Source organism: Tachypleus tridentatus, chromosome 8, assembly GCF_004210375.1.
Source record: "Tachypleus tridentatus isolate NWPU-2018 chromosome 8, ASM421037v1, whole genome shotgun sequence".
NCBI lineage: Eukaryota > Metazoa > Arthropoda > Merostomata > Xiphosura > Limulidae > Tachypleus > Tachypleus tridentatus.
This window is the reverse complement of record NC_134832.1, coordinates 29921991-29946427: the sequence shown is the minus strand read 5'-3', so window position 1 is coordinate 29946427 and position 24437 is coordinate 29921991. Positions and strand designations below refer to the sequence as shown.

Sequence of the window (24437 nt, the reverse complement as noted above, 5' to 3'; positions counted from 1 at the left end):
CGGATTGTACAGGTTTCCGCCATATGCAGTTTCCGACTTAGACAGGTTTTACTGTAGTACTAGTATTAGGCAAATACAAACTGGAATTTTTCCTCCAAATTTAAAAAACGTAGCAATAAAAAATCTTATCCAACTATACACTCTCATCACTATTATATTAAAATATATAATTAATTGGACAAACGAACTTCAATACTCAAAGTACTCTAGCAGATACGCGTATTCTAGAGACAAACACGTTTATTTTGTTTTGAAATTTCACACAAAGCTACTCGAGGGCTATCTGTGCTAGCCATCCCTAATTTAGCAGTGTAAGAATAGAGGGAAGGCAACTAGTCATCACCACCCACCGCCAACTCTTGGGTTACTATTTTACCAACGAATAGTTGGATTGACCGTAACATTATAACGCCCCCACGGCTAAAGGGGCGAGCATGTTTGGCGCAACAGGCAGGGATGCGAACCCGCGACCCTCAGATTACAAGTCGCACGCCTTAACACACTTGGCCATGCCGGGCCAACACGACATGTAGTTCACGCTAGACCAATCCTGTTTTAATTTAATTAGCTTATTTGTACAAAAAGTATACCTTATTGTTTTACCGTAACATTTTCGACAGCTTTATACAAGATTCTATAACATTGTTATTTTTAATTTTGTTTTTAACAATATTTATTAATACTGATAATATTGATTAATACAACAAACAACAACCTGTAAATTATATTTCTAAAACAATAGTGCAAAAGTCTTTGTTTGTTATCCTAAGTATAGGATCCGGCATGGCCAGGTGGTTAAGACATTCGACTCGCAATCCGAGGGTCGCGAGTTCAAATCCCCGTCCCACTAAACATACTCGTCATTTCAGCAGTGGGGGCATTATAATGTGACGGCTAATCCCTCTACTCTTATACTGCAAAATTAGGGGAGGCGAGCGCAGGTAGCCCTCGTGTAGCTTTGCGCAAAATTCAACACAAACCATAAGTCTAGAGAATTACCATTGAGATATGAGGGAGCTTAAGTCTTATAACTGAAATAGTCCGTATTAAAACGAAGATATTAAAATTATATGCAAAATCTAAATAACTGAGAAATTGTCACGTTTTTGTGTAAAGATGAGAGAATGTTGATAAGGCAGCTAAACCTAGGTAGTGTGTTTATGTTTCAGATATCGTTGTATTTACTTGTCCCAGTTCAGTCGAATAGATGATTGTGATTAAGTTATCATTACTTTGATTATTCAGTCTAAATAATTCATCTATGTATTTATAAGTCAAAGTAATGATGATAGAGATTTGGACATAAAAAGAAAACCTTCTTAAAAGTCAAATACAAATTTGTAATTTTAGGAGAATAGTTAAGGCTCAGAAAAATACTGAAAACATTATGGGCATTGTATGCAACATACGAGGTTAACGGTTTGATTGGAAACCCTTAAAGTTCAGGCATAGCTATCACCCCTAACTCTGAAACTGCTGAAAAGAAAAAGAACAACCAATTAACTGCATTAGGTGTTTATTTGGCTACTAATAATCGAACAGCGGGACTGAATGTCACAGTTTTAACACTTCCATGGCTGAAAATACATATCGTGTCTCGACCCTTGGACCTCTCTTCGCAGCCCGGTGCGCTATCAAGTAGGCAACGCATAACCCGTATATATTTATGCTTTTATTATATAGATTGAAACGCAGGCAGTTCAATTAATGCATTGATAAATCGTCGTCCACCAATTTTAAACCGTTAACACGTCATTCAAATAAATTTTCATACAGTAATAAAGTCAAAAGTGTGTAATAAACAATAAGTTTTTAAGCTTTCAAAAATTTGATCATATACACTGTAACATCATGTAAATAAAACTTTATGTTTATTAAGCAGAATAATACTGTGTCAATCTTTATATTACTGAATTTTGTTTCTCTGAGTTGTAAAAAGTCAAATCTATTTGACAATTTTTTTTTATACTAACCTTGTTGAAACAACTAAGTGGTTCAACTCTAAGAGAAATGTTAGGTGTATAGGATGTTTATGTACAAATTCGTCAAATTTTCAGTTAATTGTATCAGCTTTCACTTTTTACAACCTTTTCAAAATTTTTATTTTGAATCATTACAATACATAATATACACGTATATTATTAGTAGACTTATAAAGTGTATTATCTACATTATTAGTACACTTACAACATATATTATGTAAATTATTAGTACATTAAAATATATATATTATTAATTAGCTTACAAGGTATATTATCTACATTATTAGTGCACTCACAACGTATATTATGTTCTTTATTAGTACATTGACATCAGATACTATATGTAGACTAATAGTAAACCTACAATGAATATTATCTATACTAGCACAAACACTGCCTTAAGGTTGGTTGTTTGTGCTATTAATTACTAATCCTAGTATTCATACCTCACAGAACAGTTTAGGAAAAAAAAATAAAAGAATTTTTGTGGGGAGTACTGCATGGGAAAAGTGTTTAGATTGTGCTGATATAAATTGTAATGTTCTTATGTTAAAAGTTATGCCTTTTATTGAAAAAAATAACAGTTTTGTTAAAAACTCCATTATTTTAGTACTATATCTACATCATATCTCTCGTTGTGAGGAGAGTATCTTTATTTAAAATTGTGTTCTGTGATGAAGAAACAGTTTTGTTGCACATACTGTAATTATTTTTATAATTGTTTCAATCTTGAATACTCATGAAATATTTTATGGATTTTTGTCTGTGGTTCATTCAGTAGATGGCAAAACTGAATTATTTTGTCACATACATAGATAGTTACATATATAGAGCACACAGTTATTAGTACACCTACAATCCATATTGTCTACACTATTACTTACACTGTATATCATCTACATTAGTAAGATCTTGAACACTTTATCATTACAAATTAAATGTTCAGTAGAAATACCATGTTTGCGATGAATGACTGGCTCTAAAGATATTACTGGAAATGTGTGTCAATACAAAGTAACTCATAATTTTACTTCATCCAAATACTTATGTTTATGTTTTGCAATAACAGAAGATTTGAAAACTATAAATGTTTTATTCCTGTTTAACATTGCTAAAAAATAAATATTTTAAAACTAAATGAAAATTAATGAAAAAGGTTAACTAATGAGTTTCTGTTAGTTTGGTTCATAATATATATATCAAAAATAACTTTGCTTGGGTAGCTTAAGTGCATGATATCTGAAAGTTTATGAAAATCATATTTTTTATTTTAATTTTATCTTTACCTCAAACTTTCTTTTAAACACATCAATTATAAAACAATAACAACTGAAAACTTAATGAAATAACAGTAGCTTTATGAACAAATTAATTTAAGTTATATGAAAAAAAGTTTTAGTTTTAGCATCTAATAATTTTGACACTGAAGTAAATCAGCATCTTGATGCAAGCATGGACCACATGTTAACCTGCCAAACTATGGATGTGTAGATCTTATATTCACATCCTGTTGTTGCTAATAACACAAATCACACACTACACTTCAAATACTATCATTTGATAAGACAGGAGTAGCCTAAAAGTTAATAGTAGATGCTGTTAACTTGCACCTTCTCTCAAGTCTGCAAGTTCAAAATTAGGGGTAGGAAATACAAACAGACCACAAGTAGCTTTGTGCAAATATCTGAAAACAAACAAATCAGCACCTTGTTTCACTACTTAAAATAAGGTGATGAAAACATTTTCCAAGTTTAAGAATACAATACATGGTCATTTCATCATGAACAGCATTTTATTCTACACAAGACTCAAACTTAGACATTCTTTAAATTAAACCACACACTCAACAGCATCAATCATGTACTATATAGCTACTTGTAACTGAATTGTGATATTTATTGGGATATAATTTTCAGCATTATTCTTACATTATGATCTAGGAAGAATTAATTATGTAATGTAATGGATTAGAAATTTAAGTAAAATATTTTAAATTATGACACTTACAGTTCAGAAGATAGTAAAAAAAATTCTATATGGCATTTCAGAAAATTTGAGTAAATAAAAAATTGTCATGCATAAAGTATAAACAAATAAAACTAGAGAAAATTTAGTCATATCTGATTAGAAAATGTTGAACAGAAAAAGGGTAACAATAAAAGGAACCATAATAAAAGAGTAATCTTCTGACATATGGAATACAAAGTAGTGAAGATACATCTCTTAACAGATTCAAAATATATTCACAAGCTTAAAAAAAAAATATTAGGGGAATATGTCAATGACCAAGCTGCAAATGATTCATCTATAGTTTACTGTCTGCATCAGTCATGGGAAGTTAATGTTCCTAAACAATCAAAAAGGCAAGGAAGTATTATTATTAAAATGTTTCTAACAAACAGATCAGAGGAGATAATAAGTTGAAATTCCAGACTTAGTAATAGTCATGTACTTATAAAAACAACATAGTGAGGCCTAATACGTCTAATACAATAGTCACCATTATTAGAAGAATGAAAAACAAGGAAGCTGAATTCCAAAGTCTAAAAATATTGCACTACACACTTATTCCTTCCTTCCTCCTTATATTTACAAATTAACCTTGATTTTAATACTTAATAATATCTTGGCAGGCCCTGATGTTTTAAATTAGTGGTTATTAGTTAGGGTTAATAAAAACAATGATTTCAAGTTTATTTAGAATGTCTGAAGTAAGTTTAAATTAATAAAAATTTAAAATTTAAACTGAATTATTTTGATTTTAAATGTACTTCAGTTTAAGACATAACTAAAACATGAAGAATTACATTTGCATGGAATGGAATAAAGAAGCTATTTTGGGTACTAATGTTAAACAGAATGAAATAACATTTTGGGACAAGAGAGTTAAGTTACAAAATGAATGAAATTGCATAAAAATGATTAAAAAATATAAAGCTTCATGAAACTAAAAAAATGCTCACAAATTGAATACATAATAATATAAATTCAATAAAGCTACATGAAACTAAAAATACTAACAATTTGAATGTACAATAATATGAATTCAATGTAACTTAAATGAAGAAAATATAAATAGCAATTTAATATCAACATAGGCATAGTGAGAATACTACCAAGTTTAACACAGAGACATGAAACACTTATGCTCAAGTTAACAATCTTTACTACAAAGCAGAATTCAGACAAACTCAAAATCAGAAAATAACTAGCAAACATGCTGAACCCAGAGCAGTTTAATGCAAGTTCCAGAGGATGCACATAAAAAAATTAGGAAAATACAGAGATGAACTAAATACAACAAATCACAAGTTCATACCATAAGCTAAAAGATATAAGTAGAAGGATTTTGCATAAATGACAATAAATAAATTATTTTGCATAAAATAACATAAATTAATAAGAAAATTTTAAAAAATGAAATTGCTCTTTAACTAAAAAAAACCATCTGACAAAACATTACAGATAAAAAAAGAAAATAAAACAACTGGTAATATTCGCTTTCTGAGAAAGCCATTACAAGGACAGTAGAAGTCTACCAAGGTTATCTACAGAAGTCTGAAACTTGGTAGTGATTTTATGATGACTTCTCTAGCTCTCTTAATGACCCACTTAAGGTTGGATACATCTTGCTTCTGCTGTTGGCTCTTTCTAGTCCTCCAACATTTATTAAACAGGTTAGGCCATAACAACAGTCCAAGCCTCATTGGTACAGTACCCATATTTCCATTCTCACAATGGTCTGGTTCCAAAGAAGTAATTTTTATCTCTCACAGATGGTATTCCATAGGGTTTTTAGAATTTAAATCAACAGAGACTGAGATAGTTTAGAGGTGACAGCTATATTTGGAACCTAGTGGCTATTTCTTTGATTTTTATTTTTTTGCTGCTATTCTTCATCAACGTTTTAAGTGCCCACAAATACTTGCACAGGGTTAGAAATCTATTGGTCTTACTGGATATGATTTATCACTTGACAACAAATATACTCAAGCCTTCCACCAGACACTGGCTGGTAGTGTGCACCTCTTTGTTAATGGCAGAAGTTCTTGGGGTGGCTTGAAAAGTATGAGTTGGTGATTTAGGAATAGGAGAGCTGGAAACAGACACTGAGACAGTGGTAGTTTGGTTCTCCTCCCAGAATGTGGTGTCTTCTATTGGATTTGGAATCTTTACGGACTGTATGTCCCTTGTTTTGTCAAGGATAACATTTCAAACTCCTACAACTTTTCTTCATTAGGTTGAAGGTACTGAATTGCATAGGAAGTAATATAAACAGGAGGGAAGACCATGATTCAAAGCTGTTACCCTAGTTTCTCAGAAATTTCAGGGACCAGCTCACAGGGCTGAGGATCCTGAAGTCTTGGATGTTGTTGTTGTTTCAAGTTAAACACAAAGCTGCACCAGAGTTAATCTGTGTTCTGCCCATCATGGGTATCAAAAAATTGTATTCCTGTCTATTTTAAGTTTTTGTACATATATCAACACCCATAAATACATAATATTAGGCCTAAGTACCAACACACATATATACTTATCCTAACATTACATATTAACCACTGTGTATATGCACTACACAACAACCAATGCCAACATCAGTCACTGTTCGGATGTGATGGAGCACATGTTCCACTTCCACCACTACTCAGAAAACACCAATCTAAATCAGTGAAAATAAGAGTAGTTATTTAATAACCAAATATAAAATAAATGTAAACACAGAGTCTAAGAAAAAGTACAACAGATGACAGAGCATTAACATTTGCTGTCGCAGCACAGCAACTACCTCAAGTCACTATGTTTCCCATACTAGTACTGTCATTATAGGGTTGAGTAACCCTCAGTATTAAAATATACATAGGAAATAAATCAGGCTAACTGCAACAAAATGATAGACATTCAGGAAAAACTTCTACAGTTTGTGTCACATTTGCTATATTATATGTATACACAATTGCTTCACAATGCCTCAAGAAGACCGATATTGACTTAACAGATTCACAAATATGAACTTCCACCTTGACAAAACACAAGATCACATCAGCTTGCAGGTATGTTTAATGAAAAAGTTAATACAAACAACTGAATGTCAACATTTGGTACAAAAGTTAAAGCAAGTCTTCTAAAACCAAGTTCTTTCAGCCAATCAGTATGTTGATGTTTCTAGGCTAGCCACTAGTGTTCTAGGATATTATCAGACATAATTCAAGTATTCTAACTGTTTATCTATCAAGCAGTATGATATCTGCTCTACATAATTATTGATAAACCTAACTACATGGATTACGAAGTTAGCATAATACATCACATTGATGGCTTGCTACCAAATATCACTCAATAGCAAAAGGTAAGAATCATCACTTTCTTTCACTCATTCATTTGTCAATCAGTTGATAATAAGAAAATTATTCTTGTCCATAATGATCGCTGCCAATCAACAGAGTGGTCTATTTCTCCACTGATATTTCCTCAAACCTTTCCTCTCAGAATGTTAGAAATGTACTATTAGTATCTTTCTTCTAATCATCTGAGTAAATATGCTTGCCTACTTCAGATTCGTGGAGTGACCAGTTCTCAAGAAACTCATCTCTTTGCCCTCTCAATAAATGATATATAGTTTATACTAATCCAGCAAGAAACAAGTTATTCACATCCACCAAGTGCACAGCATATCCAAATTCAATGACCAGTATCATACTTTCCTTCTGCAAATGTTTTGCTATAACATCCCTTTTGGAATATGGTCACTTTACCCAAATGTAGAATACAGCTGCTTCATATATTCTTATGGACACTAAAAGCTAAACTTTTCATTTGAACATAAGAGAATTCAGAGAATAACTTATTGTTCCACAGGTGGACAGTACTGTATCATGATAAAATGTACATGTTAATGTCAGTTGATCTGTTAGCTTGGGAAGTATTAAGTTTATAATCTGTACATTAATGAAGAGGATGTGATGAAGTGCACATTTTCAATGCACATCTATTAAGTGAACAGCTTCAGTGCAAATGCTTACTTGATCTGTTTGTGGATCTTTTTAGGTGTCCAGATAATGTTATCCATTATCCAGTTAACACAATGCCAGCAGAATGAGTTAAAATATCAACCACCAGATAACTTTCAGCCCACTTACATTTCTCAGCTTTAGGCAGAGAACCAGCTAGGTCTAGGATCATCCTTTGTCTAGGACATGAAACTCTGTGTTAGAGTTTTCCTTAATTTGGCTATTTTCTTTCCCTTGGCAGTGTATATTAAACAATATCTAATCTGGATGCTTCAAATTATAGTAATGTGTCTGCTACTTGCAAACTTTGTTTGACAATTATTTTACCCCTTTCCTTGGTCTTTGTCAGTGCCTAGTAGTACCTGTCTAGTCAGTGAATCTCTAGTTCTCCCACAATTGATTTCAGTATATCAAGACTAGTTATCCATGATGATGAGAAAACCCACTTGTAGAGAAAATTATATATGTAAAAACAGCTAGTATCGGTAGAGAAAGCACTAAGTAGAGGAGTGAACAACATTTCAGCCTTCTTCTGACAATGACCTAAGAAGATCAAAACGTTGTTCTCTCCTCTACTTAGTGTTTCCTCTATCCATACCAGCCGTTTTTACATATATAATTAAGACTAGTTATCATTCTTTGTTGCCTTGTGATGCTACAAAGGAAGGATAACCAGTACAAGTCAAACTGGTACAGCAACTAGGATCCCAAGATCAGGCTTTTGTAAGTGTCCAATTTGACATCATTAGTGTTCTGTGGAAAATTTCTCTGAGTACATATCATACAAAATCATTTAATAAATTCTAAATCATAATTGATAAAGTTTTCTAAATTATTTGTGTGTTTGGAATTAAGCACAAAGCTACACAATGGACTATCTATGCTCTGCCCACCACTAGTATCAAAACCTGGTTTTTAGCAGTGCGAGTCTGCAGACATACTTCTGTGCCACTGGAGGTCAGTCTTCCAAATATATACATAAATAGTTTGTGGTAAGTTTATCCAGCAAACCAAGAAAATAAATGATGGTGGGGTGTTATAAGTGGCATGTCACCAGCAGAAAAATTTAATTTCAAAACAATAACACAAACACAAAAATTGCAAATATGACTTGAGCCTTTATTGTGAGTAGTTAGTAAACATTTATGTTTTAAAAATTTGTCATTAGATGATTGTCCCATTACTTTTTCACATATAAAAATATAAAAAATAATATGTTGCTGTAATAATGTGTTCTCCTTTACAGTTGTTTTTTTTTATTTTCAAGACAATAATTAAAAATTTTTGAGTAAATAAAAAGGTTAGAACCTTAAATTAATCCAAGAAGTATATAATCTGATTCAATCATATCCCAAACATAGGATATCTGGAAATATTATTGCATTTGGAGCTTGTGCTAAAATAAGTTTAGGTGCATGATCTCCATTATGCATATATCTAGTGTAGTTTCTGCCTTGTGTAAATAATTAAGATAGGATTTTCTTGCAAGAAAAGTCCTTGAAAGTGGGATTACGTGACAGGTATGCATCGCTTTAATTGTATAACTAATATTCAAATGATAAACGGTGGTAATTTTAGGTTTAAATTACTTATAAGTAACAAAACTAAATCTGTGAGAGATAATTAAGGATCTTTTATAAAAACAGGTAATTGGAGACATGATGAGATGCATGTAAAGGAGGATCACCATTCTAACTCAACTCCTTATATATGCTTTCCGTTTCTCAGCATAATACCACATTATAATAAAAACTTATGTTTATGATCTGTAGAAGCAATCTAATACAATATTATTATTAACATGCTATAACTGGATCTACTGTAGAAAAGTAAAGGAGATCACATTAATTTATACACCTGTCTTTGCTGATATACAGAGGTAGTATGCATTTTGGTGATGGGTTTCATATTTGTATTGTTTGAATGGATGGTAAACAAAGTTAGAAGCTGAAATATTATCAAAAGAAAGGCAGTAGAAAGGAAAACCTACTTAAAATATGTTTGCTTTTTGCCTTTTTATTCCAGGTACAGTATAACCTATTGTGAAACACAATAGTTATCTTCATCAAGGTGAAAATGTACAACAAAATGTAGCCTGAGTGCTAATTTTTGACACAAGATTTTTCAGTAGTCTTATTTTCAAGAACTTCATAGAAGATTGATTTTCAACATTTTACAGTTGAAAAATAGTCACTTAAGAAAAACTGCCCCCCCCCAAAGTTGCCATTCAACATGAGGATGGATTAAGAATGATTACATAAATCTCACCATTGCTTATGAAATCCATTGATCCAGAAGAGATCCTCTCCCAGTTGTTGCCACACTTTTACTTCACATCTACATCTCAACTAAAGCTGCTTTCTTTCCACTGTAAGTTTTACATTGTCTCAGAAAGTATCATTTCTTGATCATAAACTATAACATAGTTAAGTTACTCAGAGGGAACAAAGAAACATTAAAAAAAAACTCTGCAATAAGATATCTCAGTTATGGCACCAAAATGGCGACTTCATAACATAATATTTGATACTTGCAAAAAAAAAACAAATAAAACTGAAACCTATAAACAATCACTAAGTTTCATAACAATGGAAAGTTACAAAAGTTTGGTTTATTGAGAGATAAAAATGAATTAAAACAGTAAACAAAGGAAATAAATGTTTGTGTAAAAGAGAAAAAAATCTTTTTTACAAAGAGAAGAAAATAAATGTGCTGAAGTCTTAATTTCTTATTAATCAATCTTAATGTATTTGTTTGTTTGAAGTTAAGCATAAAGCAACACAATGGGCTATCTGTGCTATGCCCACTATGGATATCAAAACCTAGTTTCTAGCATTGTAAATCCATAGACGTACTGCTATGCCACTGAGAGGGCATATATGTTAGAATAATTTTATAGGTAGAACAAAGAAAAAGAATCAGACTTTTTTCACATCATTATGATGATCATAATACAGTATTCCACAGTCCTTAATTACCTATATATATCTATATCTAATGAAAGAGAAACTCTTAGGCCCCTACTAACAATAACTCATACTTCAGAAATGCAATGACAAAAGAGCTTGAAAAGCAAGTACAAGCTTCATGGAATGATCAGTTATACATAACCCTGGACCAAGGTAAGGATTTGTTCAATTTACATACACTTAACCTAACTCAGTAGTATATCAACTTGCATGAAAGATTTGTAACCAAAAATATCTTAATAAATAATCTTAGAAATGGATACATGAACTAATTTACTGTACTCTTTGAGCCATAAACCTTATGAACTGGTACCTATGCTATGTGCAATATTAATGTTACTTTTGTTTTGTGAAAAGCAAAGTATGGTCAAGTGTTTAGGGTACTTGAATGCAATTTGTGGGTCACAAGCTATAAACCCCATCCCATTACAAATATTTACTCTTTAAGCTGTAAGGACATTATAATATTACAGTTAATTCCACTAGTCACTTTTAAATGAGCAGCCCAAAAGTTGGCAGTGGGTGGTTATTGTTAGCTGTCTTCCCTCTAGTCTTTCACTGCTACATTTTGGACAACTAGCACCAATAGCCCTCATGTAGCTTTACACAAAATTCAAAACAATCATTGGGCGATAGTTTCCACATACCTTACTTACAACATCCTTGCTTAAACTGTTAGCTGCGTCATAAAGAAAGTGTGTGCTTTCTTGTAGTCAAGAGACATCGGGATATCTGCTTTATCCACCAAGGGGAATCCAACCCCCATTTTAATGTTGCAAATTTGAAGACTTACCTCTGTCCTACTAGGAAATATAAAAAAATTAAGTTAAAATAGCTGTTAAACCCAAACCGTTCATTCAATTGCTCATCCATTTAAACTTTTGATGTTTGGAATTTCATCTCATATTCACTACTGAATTTCATCTAAATTGAATAAAAAATAAGATGCTTAAATTAGGATTTTAAAAAATTAAATGACAACACAGCTTAAAAGATACATGCATGCAATTTTATTTGTTATTATTTGTTTAATTTCGCACAAAACTACTTCTGGGCTAACTATGCTGGCCATCCCTAATTTAATACTGACAGACTAGACTCCAGAGGAAAGCAGCTAATACCACACACCTAATACTCATGGGCTATTCTTTCTTTATGGAATTAACCTTCACACATGATTCTGCTCCACATCTGTAAGTGCGAGCATGTTCGATGACGGGATTCGAATCTGTGACCCACCAATTACGAGAGAAGGGCCCTGACCATTAGACAATGCCATGATTTTATTTTCTGAAAATCTTTGTACCACACTGTTAAGCTTGAAACTTGAAAACTACATATGATAAAAATGAAATTTGTGAAATACCGTGGACTGTCTATCCCACCGTTTCATTATTTTTCTGTCAACGTCTTCGGGGTGTAAACCAACATTACGTGATATGTATTTAAATATAGGTAATGCTAAATTTCATACAGTAATAACTTTAATTTAACTCCCTACGAAAAACTGGCATTCATAAAACAATTACGCAGAACTGCCGTACTTAAGAACATAGCGACACAACATGCTGGCTTATTTATTTTACAACAAAGTCACCGAATGAGGCCTTTCTGAAAGAAATGATTTTAGCGTAAAAAAAAAACATATATATATATATACATATATATTATCGACCAAAGAAAAATATATTGACAGAGAGATTAATTCGTGCTTTTCATGGCTATATAGACAAGTTATTGATCATATGATTCACATCAACGCTTTATTAATATCTCAACACCTAATTTTCATTCTGTGTTGTTCAACCCCATCGTCAATAACATTTCGAGTAAAGCAAAACACTTTAAAACATGACGTTGTCATGGAAACATTCGACATATGAATGTAAGTATATTTAGTTCTACCTCTATTTAAATAAAAGGGCGGACTACGTGATAAAAGTACGGAGCGAGGGAAAATATAATCAACAACAACACAGCTACCATTCTGTGATATAAAATATACAACGCTAATTCACCAGCCACATCCGTATGCACTACCCTAGTAGAGTGAAGTAATCGCATAAAACCGAGTCCCCCGCCGAGACAGCGATAAGTCTTCGGATTTAGAACGATAAAATCAGGGGTTCGATTCCCCTCGATGGACACAACATATAGTCCGATGTGGCTTTGCTATAAGAAAAATACACACACACACATATATATATATAGACAAAAATGAAAAGAGTAACTTATTCTAAAACAATTGACAGTGATTCATTAGCTATAAAAGAAACTTGATATTATTTTACCAACTTAGACAATTTTTTGTTCGTTTATTCGTAAGCGCAAAGCTACACAATATGCTATCTGTTTCTCTGTCCTCCTCGGGTACTGAAATCCGATTTTTGTGTTTCAGGTCCCCAGAATTATCGCTTAACAATCATGGAACCGACACCAGATCTTAATGATAAGATATGTTTGATGGGTTGATCCCAAAGAAAGCTTTTGGGTAAAATATATTAAAAAAAAACCAAAAACATTGTGAATAGGGATAGAACTCCCAGCAAGATTTTGAAAATCAATCACTCACCAACGTGGACAAATTTGCACTAGTTTCCAGGTTACGAGAGAGTAGAACGCATCCTTCAATCTAAAATCTTGCACAGAATACTTAAAGACCAGGTCGCACGTGTTATGCAATACAGGATGTGGTTCCCCAGCTCCATAAAACCTTCTTCTCTGCGGTTTTTGCGATTCATTCAATAAAGATGGCCGAAGAAAGCTCAACAAAGCTAATTGCGCTACTTGTCTGAACATGAACACCTCTACTATCTTGTGTACGAGAAACACAGACCACCAACCCTCTAAACTCCCCATATTCGTGACTGATCGCTACTGAAAAATGATTTTTTGGCAGTAAAGGTGGTGTTTTGAGGTGAACAGATTGAGTTCTTTATTGGAATTTTTTTCTGTGCTATATTGAGTTTGCTTCTTTCATTTATTTTGGAGCAAAGCCACATTGGGCTATCTGACGTGCCCTCTGAAGGAAACTGAACTTCGGAATTTAAAAAGTTATTTACGAATGATATTAAAAAAGGCATAACCACTGTAAGACCTACGATAAAGTGGGCTCATCGGCAACTACCTACTCTACATCGGGTTAATCTGATCCTGATGTGTTTTCTTTAAGGTAAGTTTTATTTATTTTCGATAGTATACACTTAAAGCAATTTATCATTTTACGTCCAAATTTTTAAAAAAGTTTTTAGTTGTTATACCATTTCAGTAATTAAGCTAATTTAGTCTTTAAATTAGGATAACTTCTAGCTTCAGATGCGATTCTTTCAGTGGCGCCATTTCAGCAACATTTCTGGTGAGAGAGAGGCAAAGTTGAACCATAATTTCTACAAAATACATGAACTGTTGATGACATGGCATGTTTCAGAGTTCATACATTAGCTGCAATAACTACATGAAAAGCTTGAGGACTGTGAGGAAAAAAAACACCAGATGTTTTGATTGTGTACTTCGTATATATTAACATAGACAATCTTCACATAACCATAACCTATTAACCAGACGTTTTCCTTTCCCAAAAATTAGATTAGCTGAAATCCCCACCAACCTTGTTCCTCATTATTTGAGCAATTCATCTTAAAATACTGCTTCTATCAGTGAATCTCTATGTCGCAGCATAGTTTTGAAAGGCCCCAGGGCAAAATGCAATGCGTCAGACATTTCTCTAGCTTATAATTATTTTGCCTTTTTTACAAGAACATTTGCCCAAAACACCTAGGCGTAAATGACCTTACCTACTAAGCAAATTGGGTAACTGCCCGGGGCCCCACACACAGAACAACCCCCGATGTTATGGCTTTTAATATACTTCTGAATTTTCTTGTCACTACAAGACCTATTTACAGAATTCTGCCCGTGACTCCATAATGACTAAGACCGTCTCTGTATTGAAGATATATCAAAACCATAAAGTTCGAAAAGTTTGTAAAAATCAACCCTGAAGCAGCTTCACATCAGCCTCTGTGTTCAATGTTGATGTGACTTTTCTTCATTGTCATTTTACTATTTATATATACAAAAAGAGAGCTAATTTAAGTTCCTTTTACTTAGGGCCTGGCATGGCCAGGTGGTTAAGGAACTCGACTCGTGATCCAAAGGTCGTGGACTCGAATCCCCGTTACACCAAACATGCTCGTTCTTTCAGCCTTGGGGGCGTTATAATGTATCAATCAATCCCATTATTAGTTGATAAAAGACTAACCAAAATGATGGCTGTGGGTGGTGATGACTAGATGCTATTCCTCTAGTCTTACTCTGCTAAATTAGGGACGGCTAGCGTATATAACCCTCGAGTAGCTTTTCGCGAAATTCAAAACAAGCCAAACCTTTTATTCAGACCCCTGGTGTGAGAGCTGCAAGTTTATGGATTTATAATGCGTTATTCTGGGGTTCGATTACCAAGGTAGACAGGATGCAGATAGTCCATTGTGTAGCTTTGCACAGAAAAAACAATATCTTATACAATATTGCAACCACTTTTTTTTTTCAAAACTGCTTGTAAACGTTTTGCGCATAGACTAGAACTCCGGTCCTCAAACTTTTGAAGTTTGCTTAACACTTATCAAATTTAGTACAAATTTATGTATCCCATGATTCTGATACTGAAAATACCTTTTTTTAAAATCTTAATCGGAATTGCTTATAAAGAATGGTTAGGAAGTTGTTTTTTCCCTTTCCTCCTTTGCTTTTTATTTCCTTTTAGTTTTCTCATTTTTGTTTTGCGTACCCCTCCCCCGTCTCCAAGGGTAAGTTACAATAGTTTGGAAAATTCTTGTCTGGCCCAAAAAGCGGAAAGCATTTTTGTGGCAAGAGAATGCGAATCATAGATCCTCGTATTCACAGCCTATGCAAACTAACCATTAAACCACATACTGCAGTGAAGAGCACGTAAACATTTTCGTCAAGCCGTAACTCACACCTGTATCATTTCCTACATTGATATTAACATAACTTTTTCAAGTGTCATTAGTTTTAACTATCTTTATGTATATATATATATATATCGATCGCTCAGGCGATTTCGTTAAAAAACTGGAGAACACAATGTTGTGAAAATCAGTGAACAGACAAATATGACTATACTGAGCCACTTCGGTCCAGATATTAATAAAATGTGAAGCCAGGAAGAAGTTACAGTTGACTTAAAGTCAACAAATTCAACTTTACGAAAACGCTACCACTACTAAAATAAAAAAGTAATCATCGTTTAGCTCGTGTCTTTTAATTTTATTGAAATAATGTTATTTTGTTTGTTTGTTTGTTTGATTTTGAATTTCGCGCAAAGCTACACGAGGGCTGTCTGCGCTACCCGTCCCTAATTTAGCAGTTTAAGACTAGAAAGAAGGCAGCTAGTCATTACCACCCACCGCTAACTCTTGGGCTACTCTTTCACCAACGAATAGTAAGATTGACCATCACATTATAACGCACCCACGGCTGAAAGGGGAGGCATGTTTGGTGTGACGGGGATTCGAACCCGAGAACTTAACCACCTGGCCATGCCGGGTCTCATTTCGTTGACAGGTTTTCTTAAATTATGCGGTGAAAATAAATCTAAGTTCAGTCCACGTAAACGATGACATTAGTTTATTCATTTCTTAACGTTTATACAAGCTCAAACAGTGGGGTACTTGTATACAGTGTTTAAGGTAACGCTAATTGTACTACACTTACATAAAATTAACTTACTTGCACAAATAACTCAATATGTGCAATAACTAACGGATCCAAATTCTTCAATTAAAACAAAACTCTGTCTGTCTGTTTGTTTGGAATTAAGCACAAAGCTACCCAATTGGCTATCTGTGCTCTGCCCACCACAGGTATCGAAACCTGGTTTCTAGCGTTGTAAATCCACAGACATCCACTGGGGGCAACTCGGACAAAAACGAATACATACTAATTATTCGCTCTGTCATTAAACTAGGAGCAACTGTCTTGAAACAACTTTACACTCTTTACACATCTCACTAACCTCGTATTTATAATCAATCCCCTAATTTACAGGAAAACCTGCTGTTAATTTTTTAGAGTTTTCTAGCCTTGTAGTATTAAACCGTTAGATCTTAACGTCGCCATTAGGATTCACAGTTCCATCTAACCAACAATCAAATCACAACATTAAAAATGTAGCTAACAATATTATTATTTATATTTACATATATATATATATATTCATACACACATATTTGTTAACTACGTTTTGCTATTATTATCAAACTTTCTAACCTTTGATTTTTACTAGTATTTTTAGTGTATTAGATTAATGTAATTTTTTCATTCACACATGAGTATTAAGCTCAGTAATAACATAATATGAGTGAATTCACGTGAAGAATGAAATAAGCATGGACAATAAACTTGCGTAATAGTTAAACAAACAATAAGTGCTGGGCCTTGTAATAGATATAATTGACAGCACCTCGAGCAGAGAGGAATCATCTCTGCACTCAATGCTGTAAATCAAAGTAAACTCCTTGTGCACTGTCGCACAATCAATGATTGGATGCATCAGTTACCATTCTCATTACATACATCCAAATGGAGATAAACGCGCTGGTCATACCCACTTGAACAAACCACATCCCAGGGAAGCAAAGATGAGTTTTATGTTGCGGCCGGTGTGGTTGGTAACTTAAACATAATACTAGGATTAAAGTATATTTACGTCCACTCAAGACGTTTTTGTGTTTCAAGGCTGTTAAAAACTTAGTATATATAAATTTGTTTAACATTATGAAATGCTAAAATCTAGCTGCTGTGAAATACTAAATGTATGTCATCGCATTCTCCTTAAAAATAACTTCTTTCCTCCAAAAATGCTCTGTAAGGTACTACACCTGATGAAAACATTTAAAAATCCGTGAAGCATTAGCCTGAAAATCGCCTTCTCTACCTGAAAAATTATTAGTTTTTAAACTATTTTCTTCAGGTGCATTGGCTACGCTGTATTAACTTTTCGTATTGCGTTTCAAATAGCTTGAAGGTAGCTTTTACAAAGGAACTGAAAACTTGGTTAAAAATATTAAATTTACAGATAACAACTCGATCGAATTATTGCTGATATGTTACCGCCTTCCTCTTTTATCATCTCCCTTTACATATAACATTCGTAAACTTTTCAGCTGAAATTTTTGGAGCTCTCCACGTAAGCCTTGGGGTAACTGCCTCACTTGTTGCTCGATCTATTCCGAAGACATTGGCAATGAGCTATCAAAATTATTTTGTGTTGAGTTTGCGTTCATTACAATAATATCGCAGCTTTTTGATTCTCGTCTCCAAAAGTCTAGTCGACGAACACTGTTGTATCGATTATTTGTGCTTGTATTCGTTTCGTATGCACTTTTGAATATTATAAAAAAAGATATTTTGTTTGTTAAAGTATACAAAAGATTTCAGTAGAAGAGATGGTACAAGTAAAATATATTATTAGGCAGTTATGATTTAGAAAACAGAATGTCTAATTCAGTCCATGTAATGCTAACGAATTTGTTTCTTCAATCTCATTTACTACAGACTACGTTCACTTTGACACAAGTTGTAGGCCTAAATTCACAAACAACTTTCAACGTTAATTACAAGATCAGTAGTATGTACTCTTAAATTACTGCCCCCCACTGGCACAGTGGTATGTCTGCGGACTTACACAACTAAAAACCAGGTTTCGATACCCGTGGTGGGCAGAGCACACATAGCCCTTTGTGTGCATAACAAAAACAAACAAAAAAACTTAAATTACTTTCTTTCCAAAGCTAAAAGATCGATAAATAAACCCGGTATCACGTCGAGTAATTGAATAGATAAAACAATTCTTATGACTAAGACTGAATCGAATCATTCATTAATTTACTGGTTCTCAAACACATATTGTATCATTGAATCTACATACTAATTATGTCATGATTCATGAACTTTCTATATATATATATCTATTATCATAATGATGCACTCTACAAAAAAAAAAAAAACAAAAAACAAAGCTTACAACAATAAAAACTGAGATAGCCGTTAATCACCACAACAGTATTTATCATGTTGTATGGTAACAGTTACAAATATACATATATTACTGGCTGTACTTCTGAAGGGTCTCCGAAAGTGTTTTGCTTGAAGAGTAAATAAAACTAAAAGTAACAAACATTTTTATTTCTTGCTTTTCAAGTTAATATGTCATCTTTTGTTGCAGCATACACAATGCATAATATTTTTCGTATATGATGGCATGCACACGTTTAACTAACGATATAACAGTATAAATTGCAATGTTCAACATCCCATACGTGACAGACAGACAACACACTATTGTATCAGTGCAAATGGTTAAAATAGGCGACCTTTGGTCTCTTTCGAGGAAGTTATTGTTGTCACTGTTTACATTACAGTTAAAACAAATGAATTTTTAAATTTGCCTTTACTAATTGTAGGTGCTCTTAATAAACAGAATAACTTAAATAAAGGTTTGTTACCTAAGAGACCTTCATACAGCTTCTACGATGTTCACCGCCCTCTATCCCACTAAAACAAGTTTACTAGTCTCATATAGATAGAATATAACGGCTGAATTATTCAGGTCACGGAATTCATAGGTCAGGTTTTTAATAAGAAGTTATTCCACAAACAATGTATGTTTAATACACATTTACAAGTAATAATTGGGCCTACTACTACATCAACGCAAGAATTTCACTTCTACATGTATTTGACTAAAGTGCAATTAATATAATATGGAAACCAGCAAAAGCAATATAGTTCCTTCTATAAGTGCACGTTCACAAGCTACAATCAAGCAACAAAAATATACAGATGGCGGTATTGTTAAAGGTAATATTTATGTGTTGGCTTCCTGTGTAAACTAACAATAGTTTAGTAGTGACAAAAGTATTATAACTGAGACAGCAGTCCAACTTTATGCTCAATTTGTACAAAATATCGTTAACAGTGAATTTAATATATTATTTATTATGTTATTTTATATTATTTAATATAAAAGATAACAAGTAACAAAGTATTTCTATGTTAATTAGCAAGCAACTTACGAGGTTAATGCAAAAATAAAAACCACTCTCTGTGCATAACGCTTCCTTTAGCGGTAGTGCTCGACTTTCTGTTGGTGACGCTCAAATGGACTCCGTGGTTTGTCTCTAGCGAAAGTCTCAGGTTCAAATCCCAATTCAATGGGAATATTACACCTCTTTTTTTCTGATTAATAACTTTTCTTGTTTAGGGAGAGATATTACAGTATTAAGAAAGAACACAATAACATGATACTTTACATTTAAAAATTTGCATTATTTTTTAATATTAGATTAAAAACTAAATACCATAATGGTTATGGGATTGGAAGTTCATGTTCAAATCCCAGTAGAGTCAGAATATTATGTTAAGTTTTTATTATTGTATTTATTTTATTATTATATTTAGAAGAAGCTCTGTGAATATCCTGAAAACTAGAAATACAACTATAGATTACGTCGTTTTTGTCACATAAAGTCCCTAGAGTTAATAACATTTGACGATATAGGAATAGTTCTTGAACAACTTATCAACAAAGTTATAAAAAATGTTGTATTTGTGAAATACTAGAAAAAGGATATATATGACCTATACATATATTGTTACTACAATATAATCAATTTCTAAAAAACATATTCAAAAACTTCTAGTTAGCTTTACTTTACAGTAGAAAAATGAATCAGCATTTACTGTCATATGATGAACATTCAGCTAGTAATGCATAATTTATTCTCTTGAAAATATTTAAAGTGGAATAGTTCAGTCTTTCAAATATGATTTTAGCATGTAGTTAACCTACATTATACGTGCTAGTTGAGTTCAAGAAAACGACAAGTTGCATACATAAGTATTAAAGTTCGTGTTTAAAACTTTTATTTAAAAAAGAAGTACTATATTTTATCAGTACCTATTTATGAAACATTAATACAACCTGTCAGCTAACTTTCTCGTATTGCTTGATTTCCCTTATTCTTTTCTGTTTTTTTTTCTATACAACATGTACATTTTTTCGTTTACTATTTTATCTTTTATTTTACTTTCGTACAGATAGCGCTGTTTATGAATGCAGAAATTTTGTGATCGCGTAGTATATTTTGCTCGTTTCACACAAGCAAAAACTTAGTTTAGCATTATTAAAATTGATTTTTAGTGTCGTGATTTGCAAGTACAGATAGCATCTAAAGTCGAACATTTCTTGAAAGGTTAACATTCAGAACTTTCTGACCTGAAATTTTCTCGATCCACGGTTATTAAAATAGGCAAAACAAAAATGTAAATGTTTCGAAAGAAGGTCTGTCTGTAGTGTTGAACGTATAAGTTAAAAAAAAAAGTAAGATGTATTTCCAGCAAATAAATAAAATACTTTACTTCACAACTGCTTACCTAACAGTTTTCACAGAAGATATTTGAAAAAGATTAAATTGGTAGTCACAAGAAATAACAAAAATTAATCAGTGGCTTGTGGTAGCCATGTAAAAACCTCCCTTGGAGCTCTAAACAAGATAATTAATAGAAATGGTATTTTGTCCACAGAAAAAACACAAGAACCACGCTCATATGCTTCTCCAAAAGCACATAGCCCAGCGAAATAAAGTGTAAAAAGGCTGTATGAATGATGATCCACATGTAACAAATGGAACTACATCATCACACAAGATGATGCTCATGTCTACTTAAATATATGCAACAACCATGGAATTTTTTTATCGTCCTACTGATGATACAACAATTAAAAAGTGGTATAAGTCATGTCGCGATTTTGTCTCCCGACAGGATTTATGAAAGATGCAGGAAGCTTACACCTAAGATAGTAAGGTAAATAAACGAGTTGATCAAAGTGCGAAGATGACTTCTGTAGTTAATGAGCAATGCCATCTTTGTACGGACTGGAGGCCAGTTATGACTCTATTACGTTTCTAACTTTACCACTGTGTTGTGGTGGAAATGCACTGCAAAACAACAGTCCAAAGCTAGTGCAATAACAGAGAATAGTATCGATGGTGGTGGTGGGGAGAACAGTTTTAAGACCTAAATAATCATTATCGTATCGTTACCATATAGGGTCAGTTATAAATCATTTGGCACGTAAATAATTCAGAAATAATTCTCAGTAATATGGAATAAGGAGTTGTAGACATAATCCCTAACAATCAGTAATATGGAATAAGGAGTTGTAGACATAATCCCTAACAATCAGTAATATGGAATAAGGAGTTGTAAACAATCCCTAACAATCAGTAATATGGAATAAGGAGTTGTAGACATAATCCCTAACAATCAGTAATATGGAATAAGGAGTTGTAGACATAATCCCTAACAATCAGTAATATGGAATAAGGAGTTGTAGACATAATCCCTAACAATCAGTAATATGGAATAAGGAGTTGTGGACATAATCCCTAACAATCAGTAATATGGAATAAGGAGTTGTAGACATAATCCCTAACAATCAGTAATATGGAATAAGGAGTTGTGGACATAATCCCTAACAATCAGTAATATGGAATAAGGAGTTGTGGACATAATCCCTAACTATCAGTAATATGGAATAAGGAGTTGTAGACATAATCCCTAACAATCAGTAATATGGAATAAGGAGTTGTAGACATAATCCCTAACAATACTTTTGAGGTACTTCAAGGCCATATCCTTCGAAAATGTTATTAACATACATCACCTAAGATGTGAACAATAGAATAACAAATAAAACGTTTAAACTATTCGCTCCTCAAAAACAGCACTTATGGTTATGGATGCACCTCTTCTATATATATGAAGTTGTGGCATAGAAGATTTAAATTCGCCATAACAAAAGTTGTTATACATATCAAGATTTAAGGTTTAAGGCCTGTACTTTGTATAAGCAAGCCAATGCATCTTTTTGAAGGGATCTACAATTATAAAAACAGACCATTCAGGACTTTAGTGTTCCTTCCATTCTTCCTTTCCGAAAAGCTTTTGATGACGTTTCAAGGTTGTTGGAAATATGAGGTTTGGCAAGTTAAATAATAAACTTGATTCACGTTATATTTTATCCCAAAATCCACAAACGTGATGATTGAGAAAAATTATAAAGGTAAGTGCATCAAAATTTGTTACGTCGTTCAAACTAGCGTTTCTCTGCAGTAGTGTTGGTAATGCTGCATTTTGAATTGAGTGAGCATGTTTGGTGTGACGGGGATTCGAACCCGCGACCCTCATATTACGAGTCAAGTGCCTTAACCACCTGGCGTAGTTACCTTGCAAAATGAAAGAAAAACCGAGTTATTTACAACATAGATTGTATATTGCTTTCAATAGGCATAACTGTACAATAACATGGTTATATATTATTATCATTTAGTGAAAAAAAATCTTATAATAAAAGGCAACAGTTGGCAATTCTAGGGACAGCTTGAATACTTTTACCACGCAAATATATTTATGTATATATATATATATATACGTATTCTCTCCTCTCTTATGCACATACATGGACAACTGTAGTCATAGAATTGTTTTTTTTTAGGGTAGGTAAAAGGAAAAATAAAAGCTATTTTCAAAGTGTTTCAAAAGCAGTTGTAATAATCATTTCATTCACATAAGGGCCTCGGTCTCTTAAATTCACTCATATATGTTTATCTTCTTAATTTCGTTTTCATTACCACACTTCTTGTATACCTTAGTGAAAACCTAACAGTTCATAACGTTATTACAACAGCATCACTTTTAAAGGTTAAAATACGCAACATGCATCACTCATAACCTCCAGCAATTTTGCTCTGAATGGCATTCCATGTGGAAAAAAAATATATATATATTGTATTATTCGACCGTAGGAGCGTTGCTAACGAGTGACCAAAGCAGTCTGGACTTACTGTTTCTGGGTGTGCCAAACAAACAAGTCAGTCTACTAAAACCATCCATTATCATCTTCTGGTTTTAACAAGCAGTGAGATACAGATAGGCTAAATGAAAGCTACCCACCAACTTAAAAGCCATTAAGCTAAGAGCAACTTGTGTAACTAATATAGTTACACATAATATAGTCCGACATAAATCAGTTTCATTCATTCTGAAAAATCTTCACAAAGGATTACATTAAACTAAATCTATCTATGTCTTTAATAACCTTATTTCATTTATATAACTCTATGTCCTTACTTCCCAGTGTTTCATAAAAACACCAATATCTTAAAAATTAAAAACACAAAGTTGGATTATTTAACGAGAAATAAAGCTTAAGTGAAAAAAAACACACAAAAGCCTCGGGAAGTATTTTGTTTTCTAAACATATATAACAAATATCTTTACGCCAACCAAATTATTTTTTTTTTTAAATGCGTCATTTTTTTTTCAGGAATTAACACGAAATGTCAACAAATGGGATTTATTTACATTCACAAAGTAAATTCTATGCTACAAAT

The 24437-nt window shown here is 32.9% G+C and overlaps 1 long non-coding RNA gene across 1 annotated transcript; it reads right to left on the bottom strand.

The window, feature by feature from the left end:
- Positions 1-2837: 2837 nt before the first annotated feature.
- Positions 2838-13082, bottom strand: LOC143222083 (uncharacterized). Its single transcript, XR_013011998.1, has 3 exons — positions 12326-13082; positions 10259-10358; positions 2838-3666 (listed from the first exon to the last, which is right to left on the bottom strand). It is a non-coding gene; the product is annotated as an uncharacterized LOC143222083 (long non-coding RNA).
- Between the last annotated feature and the right edge of the window lie 11355 nt (positions 13083-24437).